This window comes from Neodiprion lecontei, chromosome 5 (genome assembly GCF_021901455.1).
Source record: "Neodiprion lecontei isolate iyNeoLeco1 chromosome 5, iyNeoLeco1.1, whole genome shotgun sequence".
Taxonomy (NCBI): domain Eukaryota; kingdom Metazoa; phylum Arthropoda; class Insecta; order Hymenoptera; family Diprionidae; genus Neodiprion; species Neodiprion lecontei.
The window spans coordinates 33,157,579-33,183,587 of NC_060264.1; the positions used below are offsets into that span (position 1 = coordinate 33,157,579).

Consider the following 26,009-nt stretch of genomic DNA (forward strand, 5'->3'; position numbering starts at 1 on the left):
GAGCAGTGCTTTTTTTTCCGAATTTATTTGCAACTATCGATAATTCAAACTAAAAACTTATTTTTACCAAAATAAATTACAGCCTATGTTACTAAGGGATAGTTTAGCTTTCTATTAGTGAAGAAATTTTTAAAATCGCTTCAGTTGTTCCAGAGATTATCCCCTACATACATACATATAAACAAACAATATCACATTACGTAACAAGGTAATAAAGTTGACTTTTATTCCTGTGTTACATATAGGACTTTATTTCCGACTCAACTCTGGCCGCAACATTTATTTGAAAATTGGGACTTTTAGATCTGCGGGAAATATCAGCTCATATTTCCCGTTGATCTGGATTTGCGGGAAATATCAGCTCATATTTCCCGCTGATTTGGATTTGCGGGAAATATCAGCTCATATTTCCCGCTGATCTGGATTTGCGGGAAATATGATCTAATATTTCCCGCAAATACATTTTAGTGAAAAATATGCCACTTTTATCCCACTTTTTAGGTCTAAAAAGTTAACTTTATGGTTAAGCCGGGAATAAACAACCTTTATCTCTTTATAATATTAGTATGTATAGATACGGATGATTGAAATCCCCGGTTCGCCAAGTTATCATCGAGGTGTGACCAATTTTGACAGCTCAGGTTCTCGTGATTTACACTCGCGCATGCTAAAGGGGTACCTTATACCTGTACATTAAACTCCATATGGTACGAGAGGTGTGAGAAAAACGTTGTTGCGAACAATTTATACTTCGTGTATCACTACACAGCTGAACACCGTACTATATCTTCCTGCGTTAAGTCCTTGTCTAGTCTTATAGCGCAGTATGGTGTAGGTACATGTTGTCCTGACAGTGTGAACCTGGACGGTTTTCACACTGGCTTTGGTGCAGCTAAATATTAGGTAGGATCCTTTCACTGTCTGTTATCTACGCGTATAATTATATACCTACCAAACGTTCATCTTTGATCCCCGAAAAACACGAGTAAGGCCAGTCTATTAGAAGCAATATTTCAAACTCATAGGAGACGGACCGTGCCGGACGTAAAGAGTTCTTATGGCATATGTTCACCCCACCGAAGCGGACTTCGTAACTCGACGTAACAACACGCAGTGTTCGTGTGGATTTCGTGCAATGCATGGATTAGCTTCATTCAATTATAATATTGAATTTCAAGTTTAGGGCTCTTCGGGCCGTTCCGAACTTCGTAACTTAAAAAACACACGAGGTTTCAAAATTGTTGATTATTTTTTTTTCTTTTACAAATATAAAGTATATTTCAATCCACCAATCATAAATATAATTATACTCGAGGAATTTGTAAACTTCCGACTACTTTCAACGTCTCAATTATCGACGTACCATGCAGTCACATTCAACTCGCAAGGCTAGATTTGCTTCTGGACGATAAAATAGTCATAAAACGCTTCATATATTTTAAAATCGTGACGTGAACAGCTAAGTTTCAAAATTTTATGTCCAGTACAGAGTTTACACAACGATAACTCGTACAAAAGTTCATAGGCATCCGTGCGTGATATACCGAGTACATATATATACATGTATAGAATCGGAAAGAGTATAAATTCCTCCGGCCAATTTCCATCACCAAAAACTGTCCAATAACACGTTCTAGTGATACATAGTATGTATACACATGTACATATAATCGTATACATTCGTAGGATAAGCAGATGTATTTAAATTATCGAAGCTTCGATAAGTCGCCATTTTGAAGTCGAACATGCCGCAGAAGCCCCACAGAATGACCGAATTTAGATTCGAATTAATCCCCGCGTATACACGAAGTGAAAATAACGAAGTTTAAATTCACGTATACCAACCACTACGTGCAAGTCTACACTTAATTACACGCCTACGCGGTATTAGCGCACGTTCGTAATATGATAAATAACATAAATATCACAGTCTAAAACGATGATTAACATAATTCCTTGGTTAGCATAAACATAAATACCCATACATACGCTATTATGACACGTGTACGTTCACGCGTTAGAGGTTAGGTATAAGGTAAAACCGGCCGGTCAAGTAGTAGCCAACGGTCAACGGTTACCCGCACGCGGAATTGTCGCCGGTCCCAGAAGCCATCGCGGTTTGTAATCAGAGCTCTGTAACTGGATTAAAAATTACTCCCCTTACCTCACCGCCCACGCGCACCCTCGTTACACACTTACTCGTACCTCTTGTATACATACACGCATTCTTATACTTCACTGCCCCCATACGCGTAAACCTAACCTACCAACACCTTACTCCTCTTCCACTTCCTCTTTACAATATACCCGTCTCGTCGTTCCGTGCGCGTGATACCCGAACGTGTATAGGTTAAGTTATAAACGGAGCTCCATAGGACGCGGAGTTATTATTCTTGTTATACTACTCGCGGTGTCGTTACCACCTTATTATTATTATTATTATTATTATTATTATTATTATTATTATTATTATCAACACCATTGTTATTATTTTTATTAATATTATTAATAATAACGTCATTGTTGTTGTTGGCGGTTTTGTTGTTTCATTGAACCACGATACGAACCACTGCGTCATTGTTAAGTCTGTTTATGATAATCTACCCCTTCATCCGCAGCATGTATAGATCTCATCCTGATGTAATTATATACCTACCGTATTACATTAATCTTACGTGTTTTCAAAACTGCGCTGGAAAGATTATCCAGTAGCGGTTTATTCGTTGGGTAATACAGATTATTATGTACATTCTAGGTTAGGATGTACGGGAATTGCGTAAAATATTATTGACAATTGTTATATTATGCGGGGTTGATTTTATATCCAGAGAATTATAAATATACCGACTTGTACGTGATGTAATAATAATAAGTTATATACTACGACTTTTTTTTTTTTTTTCTTGTTTGTAATTTTAGAACTAAAGTTGAAACAGATACAACCATGAAAGTTCATTAATCGAGACAGGGTCAGTAAACTGGTACACTTAACTTGGTATTTTTTTATACTCAGTAAACTGATCATATAAAACAAATTCAGACATTGCGTGAATCGTTCTAAATTTTGCAAAAAAAAAAAACCATCGATTTAAATGGAAGTCAATAATTTAGACCATTTTCTCTCTCTCTCTCTCTCTCTCTTTCTCTCTATCGGTAACATCGATGGAATGTACATGCTCAATGACAGGACATTATCGAGAAATCTGTCGGAACGTTTGAAATTCGCTAACCAAAGAAAAAAAAAAAAAGAAAAAAGAATCCGTTAGGATCAGACAGACAGGGCGGGAAGTTAAAACGGTACGTTTGTCCAACACCTCCCCTGCGATTTTCCTTTGACACGGTTCGTTCGAGAAAATCGAGTACCTCTATCGGGCAAGTTCCGAGAACATTGTTTCCATTTTCTTCGTTTTGACGTGGTCATCACGAGTAGTGGTTATAAAGGACCTTATTGTAGCATAGCGCTGTCCCGCTGCTCGTTAGCCATTGAGACCCAGAGAGTCTCAGGCTGCAGCAGTGCTAATTCGCTCACGGGTCATTCCCCTTCCTGGTATTCTCTGATTCCTTTTCCCCGGGTAGGATTTTTCCCAGGTCGTGCAGAGGGTCCGGGAAGGTCGGGGCGCCGAGGGATGATGGGAGGTAGGGAGAGGGAGGGAGGGCACGATGGCTCCCCAAGGGCTCCCTGTACCCGGGACTCCCTGACGCCGAGTGAGACGTCACGTACCCCAAAACGAATGTATTCCAACCGTGTCACGACTCTAGTGTCTACCGCCACTGCCGTCAATTGCACCCGACTGCACGGGGGGAATTTATATACACGTATTAACCCCCGTCCCCCCGTGCCCACATCGTGTCACACCACGCACACACACACACGCAGGCATACGCATGCACATACTGAAACAAGAGTGATAACTTCATCAAACGTGACTTCGCCGCGCGGTTGGCTACGCTGCGCTTTACGCGAAAATAATAATAACAATAGTAATAATAACAATACCAAGGGGGACGATGAGGGTGAGAGGAAGTCGAATAAGGTCTTTTAAGAACGGAGAACGGATGTGGACGCCATAAGAATAATGAAAGTTTAGCTGTGAAGTGGTGAAGTAAAAGGGAGAACTAATCACTTATATGACCTGCAAAGGGCTGATCGTTAGTTGGAAGGAAAAGAAAGGGCGACGAGTTGATCATGCAGCTTCATATATATTCTGAAGCAGCAGCTTATATGGTGCAGCAAGCAGCTAATTGTAAGTGGGTAACAAATTGAAGGTACAAAGAGGTCTGTCGTCATCTCGTTTAATGCTATTGTTACACGTACGTTTACACACGTTATGTTACATACCATACACATACAAATGTGAAACATGATGCACATCGGGCTGGAGTGTTGTGTGTATATATATATATACCTCGACGCGTCAACGTCATGTGACGGAAAACATATTTATAGCGGTGTTAGCCATTCCGACGCCATGTTGAATCTAGCCATTGACCGGTGTGTGTTATGACGAGTTTCAAGAATCTTTGAAACAACTTTCCCAGACGAGGTTTTCCAAGCAGCAAAAGCTTCGCCACTTCCGCATGGAATTCGAATTGCTAAGGAAACTACGTGGTTTCGTTCAATCTGTGACAATGCCATTTGCTCTTATTATATGGTATAAAACATACTCTTAACCTAACTTTGAGAAGTTGGTACAGATTAGTTGGCGGGGATCGACACGGCGGATTGAATGATGTGATCAGACCTAGCCATCAAGTTTCCGAACACAGTTTCGGAAAAGTTCCTCATACTTAGTTCACGGTCAAACTCAAAGATCCTCGAATTCTTCGGTACGGAAGAATTTTTCGACTCTATGATCACACATCAAACGAGGTTAACCCTCTGGTCTACACCTGGGTCATTAATGATCCAGCCGCACCTTAAAAGTTACGGTCCTCCAAAGGTAATATTTCGTGTCTTTTTGTCTTCTTTATTAAATAACTATTTACTGAATGTAGATGTCGCATTTGTGTTTGCATATTCTTACTCAGGACATTCTGATAATTCCATTTAACTACCAGGATTATAAAAACAAATGATCTAAATCAGTTTTATAAGGAATAGAACTTTTAGGTCATAAATAACCCATGGCATTCGTAATAGTAGCGACGAAAAACGGTGTTGATCAGAGGGTTAAAGTTAGTAACGTTATCGTAACGAAACATTGGGGTGGAAATAAAAAAAAATCACTATATTCTTAATTTTACAACATTTTTTAAGGAACTAAGATTTCGAAATATGATCGTGTTTTGTTTTATTACGATTTACCGAACTTTCAACAATTCCGAAATATCAAAACTAACGGTGGTTCTTCAATTCCTCGGCACGAATCGTTACTAACTTCAATACGACAGATCAAAGTTGCCACCATAACATCCCTCACAGTCTCGTGAAGGTAATATTTACATAGGCTATCGTCAAGTTCAACAAGACTGCAAACCCGGAAAGATCGCGATGTTCCAGATTCCAAAATCCATTGCATTTCTAGCAAGGCCGCGGCGACGTTGGACGTTGGAACTGGAAATAGAGAGAAGGGGGGGGGGGGGGGGGCATCATCTAACGGTTCCTTATTTCCAGGGACGGTAAGAGACGGGAACCGGTAGTGTAAGCACTGAGCGGGCAGATAGGCAGATAGAAGCGTCAACCGCCTTCACGTACACCACCAATCCAAGCAGTGTGACAACCTTGATGGTTGTGTGTTGAATGCGGCCGCTTGGCGCTGCGAGTCGCGTCGGCGCTTCGCGGAGTAAAGAGCGGTGGAAGGGCGGCAAGGGGGGGGGGGGGGGGGGTAGAAAGGAGGAGATGATCGGTGGTGGGGAAAACCGGTGGCTTTGATCCCCACCGGGTTTTAGTTTCTCCGCCGACGCCGAAAGGGACGGATCGGGATCTGGCGCGCGCGTTTTAAGTGTGTGTCTTTCTGTCTCGCTCCAGTCTCTCTATCTCTTTTTCTCTTTCTCGTTCCGTTCTCGCTCCGCGGAGTCCACCACCGTCGGATTCACGGATAGGAACGACGGATATTTCGACGTAGGTAGAATTTCTACGCACAATCGAACAAGGCCCGGGAACGTGAGTGAATTAATAAGAGTGGCGAAAAAGTTATCGTGTTTTACGGTTTTACCTCCTGCGGGGAACACGGCGATTTCCATAACCGTAGGATAATTCGCAGCTGCTTCTTCGGCCGGCAAATGGCACGCCGTTTTTAATCAGTCATGGAAATACGCGAGGACACTACGCCGTCTTGACGATCGCGTTTGTACGATTGCTTACGATTTGGTTATCTCGACACGTTGGATAACGAGATATATGTAAGATACGATGCGATACACGATATATTAGACGAAAAAGGGACGCTGATATCGCCTTTTCGAAACAAGGTGTATCGTTGTACCTGACGATCGATCTCTTTTATCGTACCTTGGTGGGTGCAGATTTAATAATCCTGCATTGTAAATCAGTGTGTGATTTTGTGTGTGTCCATGTGTGTGTTTCCTTCGATGATATTCGCCGTTTTCAACGTCATTTTTATTTCGCTTGTCAATGGTGTTGCGTATCAGTGAAATACGAGGAGCCCAGTGATCATCGACTAATCGCTAAGCTGCAACAGCAACGGGTGGAACAGATTTCTTCCAGTATTCAAAGAACCTGCTGCGTGTGATTCAAAAGTTCCTCCGTAACGTCCAAGATAAATATGACAAATACGCTGTATGTTGAATAAGAAGAAGAAGAAGAAGAAAGAAAAATCGAGCTCCACGATATTCGAGTAATAAATAAATAATATTCAAATAATAAGCGCACGGTTTCGATCAAACGACATTCAAATTCTCACAAAACGCGCCCGAAACACGAAGCAATAAAGAGAATAGGAGAGGAAAAGCAACGCGGAGATCGAGATCGTCTAGCAATTATCGTAATTACAGCCCTGGAATACGTAAATCAAATTGAGATAGGCAACTGACGTGTATAAAAATTTGAAATATTTTGTGAGGTGTTGAGCAGGAGATAGTTCGTTTCGAATAAAGGATACAGTATAAAATATCTCTCAAGTGTTTTGTGCGTGCGGATCCGACCCTCTGCATCTCAGTGGAAGTGCTGCAGTTTTATACGTTCTCTTACTGGATATAAGATAGATTGATAGATACGTACGTTTGCTGTCCTGTCTATCTATCTAATCGTCATTTTTCGTTCGCGGATTTATGTTTCGCTGTTCATCAACTTGTGGTTCCTGTTGTTGTTTGTTGTTTTAGTTTATGATTGTGACAGTGAATTTTTATGGTTTCGTTTCCGTTCAATTGTTGTTGGTGTGTTCAACGTTTCATTGTTGTTCTGTTATATCTGGAGATTCTTCTTGAGTAACGGACTCAACGCCACGTCAACGATCGAGTGAGTTTTTGTTTCTTAAAATTCCTTAAAATATCCCAAACCTAAAATCTCGATTTGAATCCTAGGAATTTATCTTACTATCGATCGAATTTAGAATGAAAAGATTACGCACATATTCATAGATCGTTAAGTTATTGCAGTAAGAATTGAAAAGACGAATTTTCGGAGTAGTAGTTATCACAACACTTTGGAGCAAATGTCACGACTCTAGATAATATAATATTCCGCATTGATCAGGGTCAAGAAATCCGAAATCATGAAATATGGAACACATAATTACCGATTGACAATTCAAACAATATAAGAATCGTCATTGAAAAGGAATTAGAAATGACTTCATGCCCTGGTTTAGTTTCTCTAATCTATAATAACTCGTCGTTTGTTTTACGCGCTGATTTGTATTAGTTTTTCATCGACGTTTTCCATTCCGCGCTGTCGATAAAAGCGATTAAAACGTAAAAACTGTTAAACGGGCTTTCGCTCTATACGCATTACGTGTTCGATGACTGATGATTGACGCGCTGAAAAACATGCATCTCTACTACATCAAACGGTTGATAGAAACTTACAGATCTATAGAAATTGGTGTTGGTCAGAGCCGAATCGCGTCGTCTACCGTTTTTAATCAAAACTTTGCTCGTTAATAACAAACGATTTACGAACTAAGTTTGTAGAACAATTATTAACCATTATATTATACAGTTTTCTTGGTCGTGATGTGGTTATTAGCGATGTTCGAAATTTGAAATTCTCTTCCCCTTTCCAGGGTAGAATATAAATTTCTTCGAGGTATAAACTCGGCAATCATCAGCGTGAACACCTAGTTTCAACTACACAACTATAACGTTTGCTAATTTTAGTTTACCGGTATAATTTGATGACTCACTCACTTCTTGAGACTCGGGAACTTTGAATTCCCTGCTGCAACTCATATTATAATGAAACACGCAGAGATCATTACATATTATTCTACGTTCGCAGAATTTCTCTCTCTCTCTGTCTCTCTCTCTCTCTGTTGCTATTTCTCGTCACTTATTACATACGCCTTATGAAAAATTGGAGCGTTGCGAGAAGATACATGTTAATAATTTATAAGTCAAACGAAAAACCGAATGCCATTATAAATCTTTTTTTTTAGGTTTTTCGCCTCTCGCTATAAGAAAAGTCGTCTTCTCTTTTCGTCGCTTTTTCTGCACCCTTTTCACCCTCGTTAAATGATATAATTGATATTGACGTGGTAATTCTCCTCTCTGGTCGATTAACGTTACCTCGTTGTGTTTCTACCAGTGTTAATTTTTCCTCAAATCTCCTTCCTCCTTTTTTTCTTTCCCCTCTCTTTACCGTTGAAATTCTTTCACGTTCCGACGGCCAACATCAGTCATAAATCATGTAATTATTCTTGGCAATTAACAAACGACTTGGAACACTGGGATTTCATTAGTCCGAGTTGATTGTTGTTGTTTTTTTTATTCAAATATGTCTCCGATTTTGGGTCATCGCCATGTCGACGTGATCGATCTTATTGATTCCACGCTTTTTAGCACATCTCTGGAATTTTATCACATCTTACGTCCGAGAATGATCATCAGACAAGAGTTAGATGCGGAAGAAAACAGATGTAGGAAAGATCGTGTTTTTTAGACCTCGGTTCAGCCTGAAACATCGTCAATGATCTAAAAACATAGGCTAGACTCTAGTTGAGCCTAATAATGTCGAGGAGACGTTTAGTCAGGTCAGAAATGTGTGAAATTGAATACATAACGGAACGAAAATTAAACGGGACGACTAATGCTGGTCAATTTGAATCTGATTTAAAAAAAAAAAAAAAAACGTCTCGACACTGAATTTCAATTTTACAATCAAAACACTTTGTTAAGAACAAGGTCAGAAAAATTACATCGTTCCGTTACTGTTTTACCTGAAAACTCCGTATAGTTGGTCCGATTACTACAATTAAGAAATTTCTTATTTTATATTCGTAAATAAATTCCTCACAGATTGTCGTACCGATTTTTACATTCGGTTCGTTGCAAAATGATAGCGGATTTTTATTTTTAGAATTTCTTCTTTCAACCTGCCATTCTTAACGAGTGTAAATAAAAATAATTGACGATCAATCGAGGCGGAAAATTAGTTCTGAACTTCGAAGGCATTAAAAAAAAAAAAAAAAATATTAAAAACAATTTAAATCGCAATATCAATAATTGGTCTTTTGACCAATTCATTTGATTTTCGCGGAACTGACAAACGAGCATTAATCATCCAGTTGACGGTGACGATATCGTGCCGCTGGCTGATAAGCTTTATAAGCTCTGCCCAATCTACAACCGTACTTGCGGTTACTCGTCTGTTTGTGTAAAGAAAGATTTCTTTTTTATGCTTTATTATACGATTATCAGGCCGTTGCGGCTCCGCCCGCGAATATTTTCTAAAAGCTTTCTGAAGGAAAATTATCACACGCGTCGAAATTGCTCTCGTGGACTTTTTTTGCGGAGTTCATCATCGAAACGTTGTAAACTCTTGAATATTACTTTCATTCATCCGTAATCTGTAATCCCATTCCGACTTGGCTTACATATATGATCGTTGTACTTCTGAAACCACTGATCTGGCTGTATTGAAATATAGCCTAAATCTTAGCCAGACGTTGTGGCTATCCATAGAAAAAAAAATAATCAAAATCGGTTCAATAGCGCCGGAGTTACAAGCGAACGAACATACGGACAGAAAGACAGAGATACGTTGATTTTCATATGTATTTAACGTACATGTTATGTACATTATACGTAGAGAAGAGGAAGAAGAGTTGCGATTCACGTGTGTATCTTACACCCAACAACGACTGTGATACGTGGGCGAGTTGAGACATAACATACTTACGTCACGACAGGGTTGATGTGGGATGCAAATAATTATGTAAACAACGGACCGAACGAGTAGTTAGTCTGTAAACAAACCGACGCTTCTATCATCCAGAAGATAGTTAGACGGACAGAGAAATTGACATTTCGTTGGCGGGCTCGATTCAGTTTCATTCCAACAACCAACGATCATTACGAAGCTGAAGTTAGCAGCCAAATGTGTTAAACTTTTTTGGAAATAGATAAATGCGGTTCGGTTTTATCCTCATAATTTTATAAAAGTATTATTATACAGGAGGCTGAAGTTGGCAACGTTATTGTAATGATCAACGTTTTGGAAAATCGTTATTTCTTAACAGTTTGAGAAATGTCTGATATTCAGTCACTATAAACTTGCAAAACAGTAATTTTTCTACCCAATGTTTCAGCCTGATAAAGTATTCGGGATTCTTCGAGGTGTTTCACAAAGTTTTGATTTTCGGACTTCGCTGCCTTGTTCTAATTCGAATGAACAATGAAACGTTTAATTCTGACTGCTAGCTCCAGCCTCGTCGATTAATCTCACATTAAAGAACTCCGGAGAAAAAGATTATGATTAGCTACAGATCGAATGGTAAAAGAATCTTCTTCTCATGCTGCTGCAGATAAGTTAGGAATCTTGATTTCAAGTGAGGTTGCAATTAACGAGGCTGAAGTTAGTGAAAAAACGAAACATGATGGAAAAATTCATTATCGTTTAATTCTAGAATGACCTTCAAAGAGTTGGCTTTACAAAATATGTATTATGGCTATGTTTTGTTTATTACTGTTCACTAAATTTCAGACAATTCCAAAATTGCGCGGTAACGATTTCTTCTAAACATATCATCGCATCGTTACAGTAACGTCACCAACTTCAACATCGTGGAAGTTAAATAAGCCCGCGAATTGCAACGAAACGTTGAAAAAAAAAAAAATCAAATCCACCATTTCTAACCTTGAAATATTACGAGGATGAAGTTAGTAACGTTTTCAGTAACGGATGCATGCTCAGGAAAAATCGTTACTTACTTCGCAGATTTATGATTGTCCGAACTTTAGTAAATCATGATAACGATGACGAACGAAACATAAATCATAGGTATATTTTGAAAAGGCAACTCCTTGAAGATAATTCAGTAATTGCACAATACCGATTTTCCCCCAAGCCGTTTCGTTACGTAAATGTTACCAACTTCAGGCTCGTGAAATAACTTGCGTTTAAAAATTAAGATATCAGTATTTTTCACTCAAGTTGAAGACAATTTGCGTAATACAAGATTATTATCTCAAAACTAATTGCGAATTTTAACCTTATCACGATTCCGTAATCAAAGATAGAGGCTAAATTCAGTAACGTTAACGTAACGAAAAATTATTATTATTATTTTTTTTTTATTAGCTTCCAGTGACTTTGAAGTATCTAGTCAAGTTTTTAACATATCAATAAAATTTCTGCCTCATTACGATTTAATGAATTTTCGACATTACTTTGCAATTTTTCGAAATAACGGTTTTTCCGAAACGTTAACCATTACAATGTAAGGTTACTAACTTCAGCCTCATATCAAAGAAGCAAACTTCTCACACGCATTTTAGCAATGTATACATATTATTATAATATATATTAGGGTGTTCCAACATTTAGAATGTTGACGAATTTATTCCGGATCATCCCAGCAAATCAACTGTAAATAATTCAAAAACAATTAACAATTTTTTTCAGATTTTTGTATCAACTGTAACCCGTGCCTGTAAGAGGAAGAATTTCCCAATTTAAAATACACGTGTTTCGGACACGTTCTTAGTGTATATTTTACTGTAAAAGTAATAATGTTCGAAAAAATCTATCAATGTGAGGTTCTAATGAGCATTAGTGCTACTATCTGAGAAAAAATTCACATCATCGTACCAGGTAATATAGACAATTGCATTTCTTATAAATAAAAAGAATAAGTCAAATTTCTAGGGTGTGCAATTCGTCGAGATTTGTTGGTACGATGATGTGAATTTTTTCTCAGATAGTAGTACTAATACTCACTAAATCTTCGCGATTACAGATTGATTCGAACATCGTCACTCTGACAATAAATTATATGCTGAGAATGTATCTGAAACGGGTGTATTTTAAATGGTGATATCCATCCATTTACAGGCACGGATTAGAATTGATTTTGAAATATTTATAGTTGGTTTGGGGGGTGGTCTGAAAAAAAATCATCAACACCCTAAGTAAGGATCACCCTACTACATATATGTACAGATTTCGGGGATGATCAGTGAACTTTGTACGATTCGAACCGGCTTCCATCTCCGTCTCTGACTTCCCGTTCTCTCCTCCCCGCTTATCCGCGCGTCTTCTTAAACCTATACCGTCGTAATGAACCATTTGTATGATTAATAGACCCCGGGTATATAGCGCTTATCCTTCCTCCTTTCACCTCCGTCAAATTACCCCCCCCACACCAGACAGATGTTCACCGCGATCATCATCACCATCATCATCATTATCATCATCATCCGCAAGAGAGAGAGAGAGAGAGAGAGCCATTATCATAATTAGAAACAAGCCGATCCTAAATCCAGAAAAAACTATCATCTCCGATTGGCCCCCGTTGTTTGCCCCACTTCCCTGTTACACCAATCTATTCAAGACTCGATCATCGTGTCCTGATGAATTGAGAAAAATTTCATTCTTTATGATCGTACCAGAATAATTATACTCGGAAATTGCTATCGCGTTTTAATTGACATTTAAACGTCACTGAAATCACACGACGATATTATTGCGATGAAAAGTTTTGAAAAAGAATTTTTATTCGCGTGCTATTTCGCCTTATCATACAATTTATGCTATTCTTATATATTATATATACATATATATATATCATATACTTAATATTACGTCTATATTATATTCAAGCGAAAATTCATGTATCTATATACAACGAATGTCTTTTTTTTCTTTTTTCAATTTTATAACGCTATTTTTTATGCGCCCAGGAGGAGACCCTTTGTGTCTACCTCGGTTTTATTCCACTGCTATCTTTCTTGTGTATAAAATATTCTTTTGCCAGCCAGTCATTCTTTATTTCACATAATTCTTTTTCCTTTTTTTTTTTTTCTCTTTATGACACGACCTACGTTTTCCGCATACCATGTATATTATATATCATTTCGCACAGCTCCTTTAACCTGCTGGCGGCCGGGATTTTTTTCGTTGATACATGCCTACTTTGGTGGGATACTTCCATATAATCATCCCCCAATGTTCCCCGGATATGTTCGAATCATGGCAACACCACTATAGTGGTGTTACCGGCCGTCTAGAGGTTAAATCTATTTTATACATGTATACTGTATAGTGTATACACCATGTATACATTATACATATATTTAATATCACTGCAGACACGCATATTATATATATATATATATATATTTAAACCCTATAACTGCAACGATGTACTATACATGTAATAAAATATGTAACACAATACACGATCCGCCATTTAAGGCCCGAAATAATACCTGATTCCTTCAGAGAAGCTATTAAACGTTTCCGGGACTTTTTATACTTCGTTTTTCTCTATTTTTTTATTTCTCTTTTTTTTTATTACCTATTTTTCCTATTCCCTTTTCAATTGCACAACCAGTACCACGCACCTCTTTTACTGCCGCTGTATTTCAATCCGTATACCTGCCGTTCAGCAGGCATATTATATATATAGATATATTCATACACAGCAATAATACCGGAAATTATATTTTTGCAAGCGTTACACCCGCCTATAAAATTTTATTACTTTCCAAGTTTTTTTTATTACAGTCTATTTTTGATGCGGGGGCAGTTTTTGCTTTTTTTTTTTTTTTTTTTCCTCTTAAAAGTTTTTTCGATGCGGATGAGAAAAAGTTGATAAAAAGAACGGAATTCAGACTACGCAAAGTGTTATTAACATAAGGATAAGATATGGCCATCGCTATACATATACACACACGCGTTTATATGTATACGAGCGTGACGATTTGATAACGACACTGTAATTTTACTGCCATGCTTCGCTGAAAGGAAAGTCGACACTGCCGATTGCGGTTTAACTCCTTGATTGTTACTATTCTTATTATAATTATACCATCATTACTCGGCAATTTTTATTAACAATATTAAATAATCGGTTGTACCTAAATTCTTGCCGCATGTGAAAATAAGAAAGAAACTGATGAATAAAAAAATTGCTGCATTGTGATTTTTATATTATCCATCAATATTTTCGTGTTTACTGCCTGATCGGTGAGTCAAAAACCAAAAAAAAACTAAAAACAAAAAACGTGAAATTAAACATCGAGCGATAGAAATACACGACAGACGGTGGCGAATAGAGGAGGGAGAAGAAATAACCTGGCGAGAGACAGGTTTGCCTGAACGAATGGAACGAACGATGTAAAAGAACGTCCAAATACCGCTGAGACGACTATAAAGAGACCGGTAACAAAAAACAGTAAGGAAGAAGGACGGAGGAATATATAGAGGGAGAGAGAGAGAGAAAGACGGAAGAGAATAATAGTTTTTTAGGGTAGTAGTTGGCGCTATGAATCAACCTACGCGTCGCTCGCACGCCTCTCCAGCGCCCAGAATCGCAGAACCCATAACCGAGGATCTCTATAATCCAGAGATCGTGTGGCGTTGGGGGAACGAAATAGTAGACGAGAGCAAAGTAGAAGCCGGTTTCATCATCTCCTCTTCTCATCACCCGTTTTCTTCATTCATTTCTTCTCATTTTACTCGGAATTTTTTCTATACTCGTCCACTCCATTGTATTGGGAACCGAATTGGAAAGAGAGGTAGAGGATAGGATGAAGGTAAAAGACATCGAGTATCGTACTTTGCATGGTTTTTGATCAAGATTTTCATAAATTCGAAAAACATATTCGTATAAATTAAACTCGATAAAATTATAATGCAGCTCAACAATCTCGTTTTTTTTCTGCTTCAACGCCAATTTGCTATCCTACTACAGGCTTGTCTCTCATTGTTAGCTCTTTTGGGTAAAGAATGTAATCGAAAAATCTTTTTCAATCAAACTTTACTCTAATTGGTCGATTGGGGTGAATATAACCTCAAATATTTTTCAAAATCAGCACGTGATGTCAGGAAACAAGGTTAAACAATGCTCGTGCGAATCAGTTGAACCAATCACAAAACATATCCAAGGTGAAGTCATGTAATAGGCTTGATATTTTGTTCTTTAGTGTTTTTATATCGTTACTTCTTCAACTTTTGACCGCAGAAACTGGCATTTTCAGCAAACAGAATGTACGGAAATAAATAAGTAACCTCAAGTACCTAACCTAGTTACGTGATTTCTGTGACGTCATCTTGGACATACGCAGACTGAGCGAAAATCGGTCTTCGGTACTGGTACACACCTTGTTTTCTTACATCATGACTCTCCTCGTAGAGTCCATTTTAGTACGTTAACTTTGTCGACGTTTTACAATATTTAAACAATAAAATTTGGTCAGCAAAACTGAAACAACTTTTTCTGCGATCCTTAAACAATACCTAGATATTTTTTGTTGGATGTTTGGAACTCATTTTTGAAGCAGAACATGTATCGTCACTTTTTTTCGAGATGGGGTGAATTTCACTCTGTGCTTAACCGTTATGCGATTCTATTGAAGTGTGACGCAGTCTACGTATTCCAAACACGAAAAAGGGCTCAACAGCCCCAATCTATAAACAAAAATGCATGATTCGATTTTTTTTTAAACTGGTTCAACCTTCACAGCATCACCAGTTATGATGCTCGACCGCACGAAAAAAATTCTTCATGTTTCACCCTCTCTGAACCATACAACTTTTGTAGGACACATTTTCCAATAATTGAACCATTAGCTCCACTGAAAACGAAATGTGTTTTAAATTTTGACACCCTGTATAAGTGAACGTTTAGGGCACCACCTTAATGTGTACACGTCTCTATGCGTGGACTTGTTCCTACTTATTATCTAGTTACCCAACCATCCAGCCTCTCTTTACCGAAACGTGAAAATCACTAGTAGAAGTGACGAAAGGAGGACCTCCTCCTCCTTCTTCTTCGTCTTCTTCGTCTTCAGCTTCCTGGAATGGTTCTTCTGAAATCTTGCGCGTGAGAAAACGGCGATAACGGGTATACAAGGAGTCCCGATTCCTGACTACCGACTTCACGTACCATTCCCTCTTCCTTCCCGTATTTTCCCAGGGGACGACTTCGGTCGCTAGTGCTTCCCAGTTTTCTTGGTTTCTCTCCGGGTTTTAGATGCAGAGACGCTTTTCTCCGCTCTACTTACCACGTACCGCGAAACCTCATACATACATTATAGACTAAAATTCGCAGGGTCATTCGGATACGACTGTAAAGTTCCCCAGAGGATATTAATATAGATTCTTCATCCCGGTACGTGAGATAAGACTGTTATATTCTCGCGAAAAGTTCTTGAGAGTATTAGTTCAAAAGATTCAGAGACCAGTGGGAACGGGGACAAATTAACGCTTGACCTGGATGTTCGATGTTCTGTTATGATTGACAAGAGAGGGAGAAATTAATCGATGTGTTTGCAGCGTTGCGGTTGGAAAAGAAAACCGACCGCGGTTAGTAATACTGTAATCTGTATTATTTGGTAAGAATGAAAACTCTTCTTGGATGAAACCAGCCAACTCTCTCTTCGATTGGTCAATGTATTCGAATAACTGTCCATAACGGACTAGGACACCAGTCACGGTATCATTATTAAAACTGTCACCGTTTGAGGTATCTTGAATTTCTTTTGTACAGAAAATTGATTTGACGAGACTCGAGCCCGTTTCAACTGGTTCCGGAAGATTTCAATGATGTACGAGTTGGTATAACGGCCAGTGATTCGAGTCTACTTGATGTCAAGTTACCAATCACGTGATTTGGTACGATTCCAATTCATTTCACTGATCAAATCGGCTCTCAGAATCGATGTTAAACAGTTTTTTCGTCATGTACCTACACGACGTTTCGATCAGTTTTCAGAGGATGATTGAAGACTAGTGGGCATGGTACGATGAACCTCAGCTCAATTTTTTTTTTTTTTTTTAAGAAATTGAAAACACTTGGAGTAATTTCAGTTTAAAGGCTTTATTATCTATAGTTTGAAGACCATTTTGGAATTTTTTCATTGAAATTGATAGCAAAATGGTGGCATGGCGCATGTAAGTTGCGAATGACCACGTTTCCAATCCGGTGATAAGATTATAGACCGTCCAAGTTGTACCCCCGCCCATTATAATGACCTATTCCTTCATTACGAGATCTTGATAGGTCGAAATATCATGAGATGCATCATGAATCACCATACCCTATGCATTTGTAACCTAGGGTAGGTTTGTTTCTACCGGAAGGGTGAAGGCCTCAGGCTCTATAGGCTCGTTCCAGTCGTTCATCCACCTTTCCAATTCCTTCTTTCCTTGTCGTCGTCGACTTGACGTCGTGATAAGGCGCCTCGTGACGCACCGTGCCGTTTCGTACCTGACGGTGCCGCGAAGAGCTCTTCGACGTTGCTTCAGCCTTCCGAGCCGTCTACCCTTTGCATGCCTTTGCTTTTGCCACCCCTTCAAATTGGCCCGCTCGTTTACGCGACCCTGAAACATGACTATAACCCTTTGGCATATACAATATATACATACGTTTACCGACAGATTGAACCTTTTATGATACTTGGACACACACGCGTCTATACGACACGCAATTTCGATGAAATTTCTGATTTTATTTCTTCCCTTCGAGTTACAACTTCTTTGCTCATTCTTCTCAATATCTTTTACCGAAGGTAAGTGTACCAGTTATTGATTCTTTTTTGGTTGTGTATCTGTTTTATCCTTAGTTCCAAAATTACCAAAAAATTTATTCGTAGTGTCTAAATATCCAGCAATTGGTTTTGGTCATCGAATAATTCACAATTTGTGCCATAGATTTATAATTTTGTAAAATGAGAGAGCCAATAACTGGGTCTAAACGTGTCAATAACTGGTACGCTCACCTTAATAACGTAGTTATAACAAAACTGCAGTACCGCAGACTCGCGGTACGATTTGATCGCACAATCCTCTCTCGACTTATAATTGACAGCATCGAGTAGATAGAGAGAACGCTTCTGACATGCACCAGTGTTAATAACACAGCAGCAACAACCGTTCCTTACGTCCCTGCTCTTTCTCTCTCTCTTTCTCTCTGGTACATAATTTATGTTTATTTTATCATTGGGAAAATAAGGAAGCGTCTAGTTAAACCTAGAGAGAGATAGATAAAGAGAGAGAGAGAGAGAGAGAGAGATGGTGAGCGAGGCCTTAAGATCACCGAGCCTTTTGCTGCAGTGCATCATCATCCTCCGCCAGTTGTATAAGAGGCCATTCCTTAAACACTAACCACTTGTTTGTCGACTTTCCGTCACGGTGATGATAGGAGGTGTATGTTCACATGTTTCTGATAATTTTTAGATTGTCTCAGCTACGTGTTTAAATAAAAATACCTTATCAATTTTGGATTGATATCAAGTCGCTAGCTATTGTTAAATAATAGGGAGATGAAAAGGATGACGCCAATTGTTGGAGCTTGAAACTTTCAAGAATTTCAATGCACCTGGACTATGCTCGTGTTTTGGAATTGCGTTTTTTTACACCATATGCGCCGATGTCAGAGACGAGCAAGGTGTCAGCTTTTCTCCCTAATTCGACATCACGTGATCATCTCTTTTTCTCCGCCTATGCTTCTATCTCTCTGTTTCCCTCTACTTGGTCAGACGGATAACTATTAAACTCGGAATGACTTCATCCAATTAGCTCTGCGGTCGCTTTTTCCCACAGGAAGCATTCCGGCTGCAGTATATGTTATGGGTACATATGTACGTACATGTACGTTACGTATGTACGAAGATACGTATGCATACACATGTTTAGAGATGGATAGATTGTATAGGGACCATCCTTGGCTCACTTGACATTTATCACTCTGTCCGCGTGTTACAGTCTTGTTATATGTATATATCCATGGAACGCGAACCGTTCGACTGATGACGATCATCATCGTGACGAAAGTTCTACGACAGATGTTTAATGTGTCCAAATAAGAATTTAAGCATGTATCAGTCACCGAGTCTACGTTTTACTAGGTTTTTACTTCACGTGATTATGTAGAAAATCAAAGAGTAGTTGTTGAAATTTCCGATGTTAAACATAAAATTGCAAAAAATGTCATCGTTAAGAAGGATCAAAAAAAGAAAAATGAAATCCAAAATTGAAAACCAATTCCAAGTTAATCGAAGTTTGGAAACTCTCGGTAGATAAAAATTTGTATGATGCAATTGAAGAATTTAGTTAGTAACGAAGTCAGGTTATATTTTCTTATATCGAATGAAGTAATCAATCCTCTGCTTAACATTCAACATGAATGCGAACTGTAGCGTCTGTAATCCGGTTTAGTTTTTCAAGACTTGTGCAACATATGTACGTAAATAAATAGGAAAGCAAGTTTTCGTTGGATTCCAAAGTGTGGACAGTACCTACCTACCTACCTACTACTGGTACCACCTTGAGAATATTCGTTGATACGGAAGGTAAACACAGAAATGTTCGCTGTCATAAATCTTTGACATTATACCTAGTTTTCGGTGAACAAGGCTTTGGTACATGTGATATATACGTTACGGGTATTATAACGTTCCAACTTCTGTAATGTGCAGTCACACCTATCAGCATCTTTAGAGAGAAGAAGAAGAAGAAGCAGGAGGAGGAGGAGGTGGAGGAGGAAGAGAGTATTCTCCAATAGTGTCGGTGTCTCTGTGTGTGTGTGTGTAGTTGCGAGCGTTTCAAAGTGTTTGCCATTTTCATTTTTGTATTTGTATTTGTATTTGCACAACGAATGGGACCCGCCCCATCCGTCATCTCTGTCGGTGCATCTACTCGGGGTGTTGCACACAATAAATTGACGTGTGTATACGTTTCCATTTTCCGCAGTAGGTAGGCAGGCAGCAAATATATACCCCCATGAAACCCCCTGAGCTAATGTACCACGTCGTCACGCTCCTTTCTTCTGCAGTGCAGTGTAAGTAAGAGACCCCAAAGCACATCGGCTACCGATGCTAACTACCTGAAAAACTACCTGAGCTCTTTCCTCTTCCTCTTTCTCTCTCTCTCTCTCTCTCTCCCCGTGACGTTTTTCCGTTTAACAGCTATCGGGTGAAATCCATCTATACTCGTGGCCTTTGTTTGCCGACGACGATGACGAAGACGAAGAAGAAGAAGAAGAGCTTCGACATTTGCGTTTGTTGCATCTTCCATCATTTTGTTGCATGCCGCACAACAATTTGGAGGTGGAACGTGGAACCATGACGAGGAGGGCGGAGAGAACCAACGCTAAGCCGATTATCCATCCGGATTATGCCGTTTGCCCGCACCTTTTCACTATATGCGGGTCAATAAGCGCCTGTCTGAGTGGCTGCCTGCCTGCCTGCCTGCTTTTCTCGATGGTTTTACCAATCTTTTATGCATTTATTTATACAGTTTATGGTCTTGTCTTCCCTAAGTATACACTCTTCGACACGTGTGACTGTGTACCCAGGACAAAGCTCCTCCACCTCCACCTTCTTCTCCTCCTTGTCGTATGTACCTCAATTAGTCTCTCATATCTTTTCTTTGTCGTTTACGGTTGTACGATTATCGTAAACTGTTTTTCTCGCAATTTTCTACAGGTATTTAACTCTGTAAATTTGAGTTAGTAAAAATTCACTGACTTATAGTTATAAATATACCACCGGAGATAAACATTCCATGTCGAATTAGCAACCCATGTACCTGAGCCCCATTCGATTTTGATCATTTTTAGCATGATGTTCTTACCCAACCCAAAAGGGTTTCGGAATTTTGTTCAAACTTCTTGTAGCCATTGGTGAAATTTATAAAAAATTGCCAAACCAATTCCCACTAAAAATGCTCGACCATTGTCATTCTAACTCAACTTCGCAATTTTGGTCATCTTGTAGTTTTACTCAACTTTGCGAAACTTGTAATTTCATTCAACTTACAGTTATCCTCAACATCGTGTAGTTTTTCCTCAATTTTAGTCGACTTCAACAATTAGATTAATCTCGCTATTTTCTTTTCTTTCGAATTTCTTCAATTTTATTTAACTTCTACTCCAACCGTCTGACTCTTAACTATTCTTCCAAGGAAAAGGTGGCGGTAAAATTTTCCCATTCCACATATCTGCACGTCCATGTTTACAATTCGTACAACATCGTGCCTCACATGCCCACGAAGTGACAGGCAAAAGTTGGGTACACATGTGCAATAATAACCTTCAAAGCTTCAAGTTCTAAAAGCTACTCAAACTACGGTGTAACTCACTTCCCATCGTTAAGCAGCGTCCCTGAAGGGAGGCCGAGAGGGAGGAAAGAGGGAACATTGCGGACACCTTTATACTTTCGGTTCGCATGCCACCGTCGTATTAATCATCGAATCGTGACGTGTCCGCACCTCGACGCTGACTGGGTCCGCTGCTGCTGCTGACGGAGTTCACCTAGTCAGTAGCTCTGCTCTATCACACCGACTGAGCGCCCTTCGCGTCGCGATCTCGCTCCCTGTTTTACCATAGGCGTACTTGAACCTATTTACCTGTCTCGTTTCTCCCGTGAACAAAACCCATTCCTCTTTGATTTACCTTATTAAAATAGTCATGGGCACGAGATTATACGTATAACGCGTTGCAAATTTAATCACAATTCTCGTCTGGAGGAAAGTAGAAACGACAAAAGAAAAAAACACAAAAGAAAAGAGAAAAAAAAACGTCGACAGCGTCGAAATTTAATACCGTCTGGAAGTATTCTATTTAGCTGTACAATTTTACAGATTATAAATGGTTTCATGTTTGCAAATAAGTCTAATGGTATTATAGCGTGTTTAGTGTGTTTTTTTTTTTTTATTGTTTCAACTTTCAGTCTCTCTGTTTTCATAGAGATAAAAAGGAAGTTATTGTAATCACCCCGAACATAAAAAGTTGAGTTTTCAATAGATCTCCACGTTTTTAAATTTAGAGAATCATCTTATATCATTTTTAAATGGACGTCTGTGATCAATTTTTTTGCCCGGCGATATCTCGAGAACGAGTTATCGGTTTTCAATGATTTTGGTTTTAATCGACGTGGCTTTTCCAAACTTGGAACTGATTAAATTTTGGCTTTGATCGTTTCAGTACTTTTTCAATTATTATTGCAAAAATCTTGCGTGAAATATTTGTTGAAATTTAATTTTTGCAAGTGTAGAGTATTTTTTTTTTTTTTTGTCTCTCAAACACATTCCAAACTGGTAAAGAGTTTTGGTGTTTGTTTTTTTTTTTTTTTTTCAATTACGTCGTTTCATCGAAATCAATCCAAATATATGAAACCGAGGTATTGAAATATCGTATGAATTTCGCGTACATTATACCTACATTTTCTACACTTATACACCCTTTTGTTCGAAAAAGCTTAAAATGTGGGATCAATTAATCAATTAATTAATTTTTCATTTATCACCTCGCGTATAGGCTGATGTAGGTATATTATACAACAATATTTTAAACGAGCGACTATAGCTGATCAGAGTAAGAGTCCGGAAATTCTGCTCTCACCCCCGACTCTTCGTCGTAAAGGAGGAATTTTCATCAAAAAATATTTGTAAAATAATTAAAAAATGCCTTTCACTTTCCCACCTTATCCGCGTTTCACTTCCTTCCTCTTGGAACGTGGGGCTTAAGGTATTTCTTCGGTGCAGTCGTTGCAAATAAAAGAAGAAGAGGAAGAAGAAGAAAGAGAAGTGGAAAAGAAGTACGAAAAGGAGCCTCTATTTTCACACAAATATCGTCATGTTTTTTATCTTTCTATACGACAGAGAAAGAGAGAGAGAGAGAGAAAGAGATAAAAAGGATTTTGATCGATCTTTGCAACCGCGAATTACCCATTAGATACGAAAACCGCCCTTCTTCTTCAACCCCTTTGACCTGACATTTTCCGAACCCCTGACCACCCCTCATTAATTCATCAACCCTCCTTTATTATACACCATTCTTCAATATTACAATCTACTTTCTTCTTACTTTATAGTTGGAATTTTAATTAGTCCAACCGGCGATGTCGCGTGGTTAACTATGCGTATAGTGCATTCGGTGACAATTGTTGATTAAAATCACCTATAAATAATATGTTTGTTGCACAAAAAATGAAGTTGCGGAAATCGAAATAAATAATAAAATAATTATCTCTCACTATTTTTTTTTCGTTTTTTTTTTTTTTGTCCAATCTTTTGTGACGATTAGGTTACTAACTTTGACCTTGTTTTTTTTTTTTTTTCCCCCACCGAACGCGTTTCGTTACAGAAAATTCTTTATTGGGATAAATTTATTGCTTCTCTAGTGAAAAATAAAAAATAAAAAAAAAAAAAATATTCTTTTTGCTGTCGACGGTTTTACTTTAACTTTAAATCGGTGACGATAAAAAATACGCAGCACATCGATTGTTCGTTTGTTATTTATCCCTAATTCTCTTCACTCCTTTATTTACTCTTGTCGACAGTTTGTCGTTGATCTTTACTAATGAAATGATTAAAAGAATGATTCACGCTATGCTTGAGCGTGCGCGGCATCGGGAATACCGTCAAAGACAGATGCTTCTGGTAGTAGTTACTTTCCTTAATGAGTTGTAATTAATGGTTTAACATACATACGTCTCCCTAAGAACCGGTCACTGCCGCTTGTGGTAATTTTGCTTCTTCGTCAAGCTCTACGTACGCACGTATAGTAAACTCGCCAGCTCCTCGGCTGTTTACTCACTTATACCGACAACCGCCTCTCTAAACTCACTTCATTTACTTACTCGAACGTGTGGAATTTTATTATTTCCCGTGGGATGCTCCGTGAGAGCAGATGTTGTGGGATCTGGTACACATACAGCTATATATATGGGGAATTCACACTGACACACACAATTTTTGATTTTATTCCAAATTTTTTCTGCAATTATCTCAACCCTGAAATTTTTTAGATTTTTATACTCAACTGGTTAATCATTTGCAAATATTGAGAATGATTTTGAAAAGGAATTTCTTTTTATATTCTGAAAAAACTGTATTTTCTTTTCCAAACATTTCAAGACTGAGCCCATGATGGGCGAATTTTTTTTTTTTCCTTTCTTCAGCACTTACAGTTTTGTTGATCAACTCAAATATTGTATGAATGGTTTGAAAATTTCCAAAAAATACTCAAAACTAGACCGGTTTCAATATGAAGTTAATAAAAAACATGTTCAATTCTATAATGAAACTGGTCTCGAAATGTGTTGAGTGAAAAATAGAAGTTTGAAGAATTTTTCGGGAGTAAAAAAAGAAAAAAAACAAAAACAATACAGAAACAAAATTGGTCCATCATGGGCCCGGTATGTAAATGTTTGAAAAAGAAGATATAGTTTTTGACCAATTTTTGAGTTTTTCAAAGAAAGGTCCTTTTCAAAATCATTCTCAATATTTACAAATAATTAAACAGTTGAATAAAAAAAAATGTAAAAGAATTCAGCGTACCGTTTCAGAGTTGGAAAAATTGCAAAAAAGATTTTGAAATGAAATGAAAAATGGTCAGGGTCAGACGTTGGTTGGATTTGCATGGAATACTCTGTACATACTTGGTCAAATTTGGTCACAGGGTATAACGAAAGGTAGTACCGTCACCCTGTGGAGGGCGAATCAATAGTTTCGTTTGCTTTAGCCACACGGCTTTCTGACATTCGCGTGTTTCCGTAGTGAATTTTAATTGTCAGATAGATAGATAGATAGAAAGATAGATAGATAGATAGATAGTTGCAACGCCCGCTTGACGTACATCAAAATCCCACGTGCATATCATCTCGTATTTCTTCTCTGCTCTGACTACCTATTTAAGCACATACGAGTCAAAGAGATAATAATACTAAAAATGTTTGAAACCCATGGTGAAAGGGTTTTCCGTGAAACTGCACGCTACACTTTTTCGCAAGTTCGTTGAAAGCTCACAACCTGAGGAAAGCTTACACCTTTTTTTACTCGGAACGCTGAAAACTCGACGTTTTCGGAGACCACAGTTGCGGAGCCCTAAAAACGGGAACTTACGGAGCGTGACGGTTCGTAGCTCGGTGTAAAAACAATTCGCGGTTGCGTCGATTGTCGTCTTTTTTTATCGCCACATCACCTCATCTCCGATTCAGTTTTTTCTCAATATTTCATGCCATAAGTGTACAGGTATACATGTAACAGAAACTTTTTTTTTTTTTCCCTCTACTTATGTCTCTACGCTTCATGCATAAATAATTCATCCGTAATGTTGTGCCTGTAATATTCCACTGTTCTGGGGGTTGGTTTGCACCTAATTTAACGACCCACGATTTCTCCGCACAAAAAGCCTGGAACGTATAGATTTTACTATTATTCATTCATCCCTTTCGTATTTTCGTATATATATATGGGGATTTCCACGCCAACTCGATAAACGGTTCACTGTGACATTTTCTACGTTTTAGTACGAAGTCTGAAAAGGTTGGAAAAATTTTTTCCAATTTTTACAATCACTCGTCTTTACCCTCGTCAAAAAATCATAGGGTAAAGACGAGAGATTGAAAAAGATTTTTAAAAATTCTTTTAACCTTTTCAGGGA

General features: G+C 38.3%; 1 protein-coding gene across 7 annotated transcripts in view; it reads left to right on the top strand.

The window, feature by feature from the left end:
* LOC107227599 (latrophilin Cirl) overlaps window positions 1-26,009 on the top strand; it is a 141,750-nt gene that overhangs the window by 37,596 nt on the left and 78,145 nt on the right. For 6 of the 7 annotated variants that reach the window (XM_046739960.1, XM_046739958.1, XM_046739962.1 and 3 more), the window contains exon 1: window positions 5,909-7,417. The exons of the other annotated variant lie outside the window; for it this stretch is intronic. The gene's annotated coding sequence lies outside the window, so the exon portion shown is untranslated. Of the gene's footprint in view, window positions 1-5,908; window positions 7,418-26,009 lie in introns of those variants that run through there. 7 annotated transcript variants of the gene reach the window in all.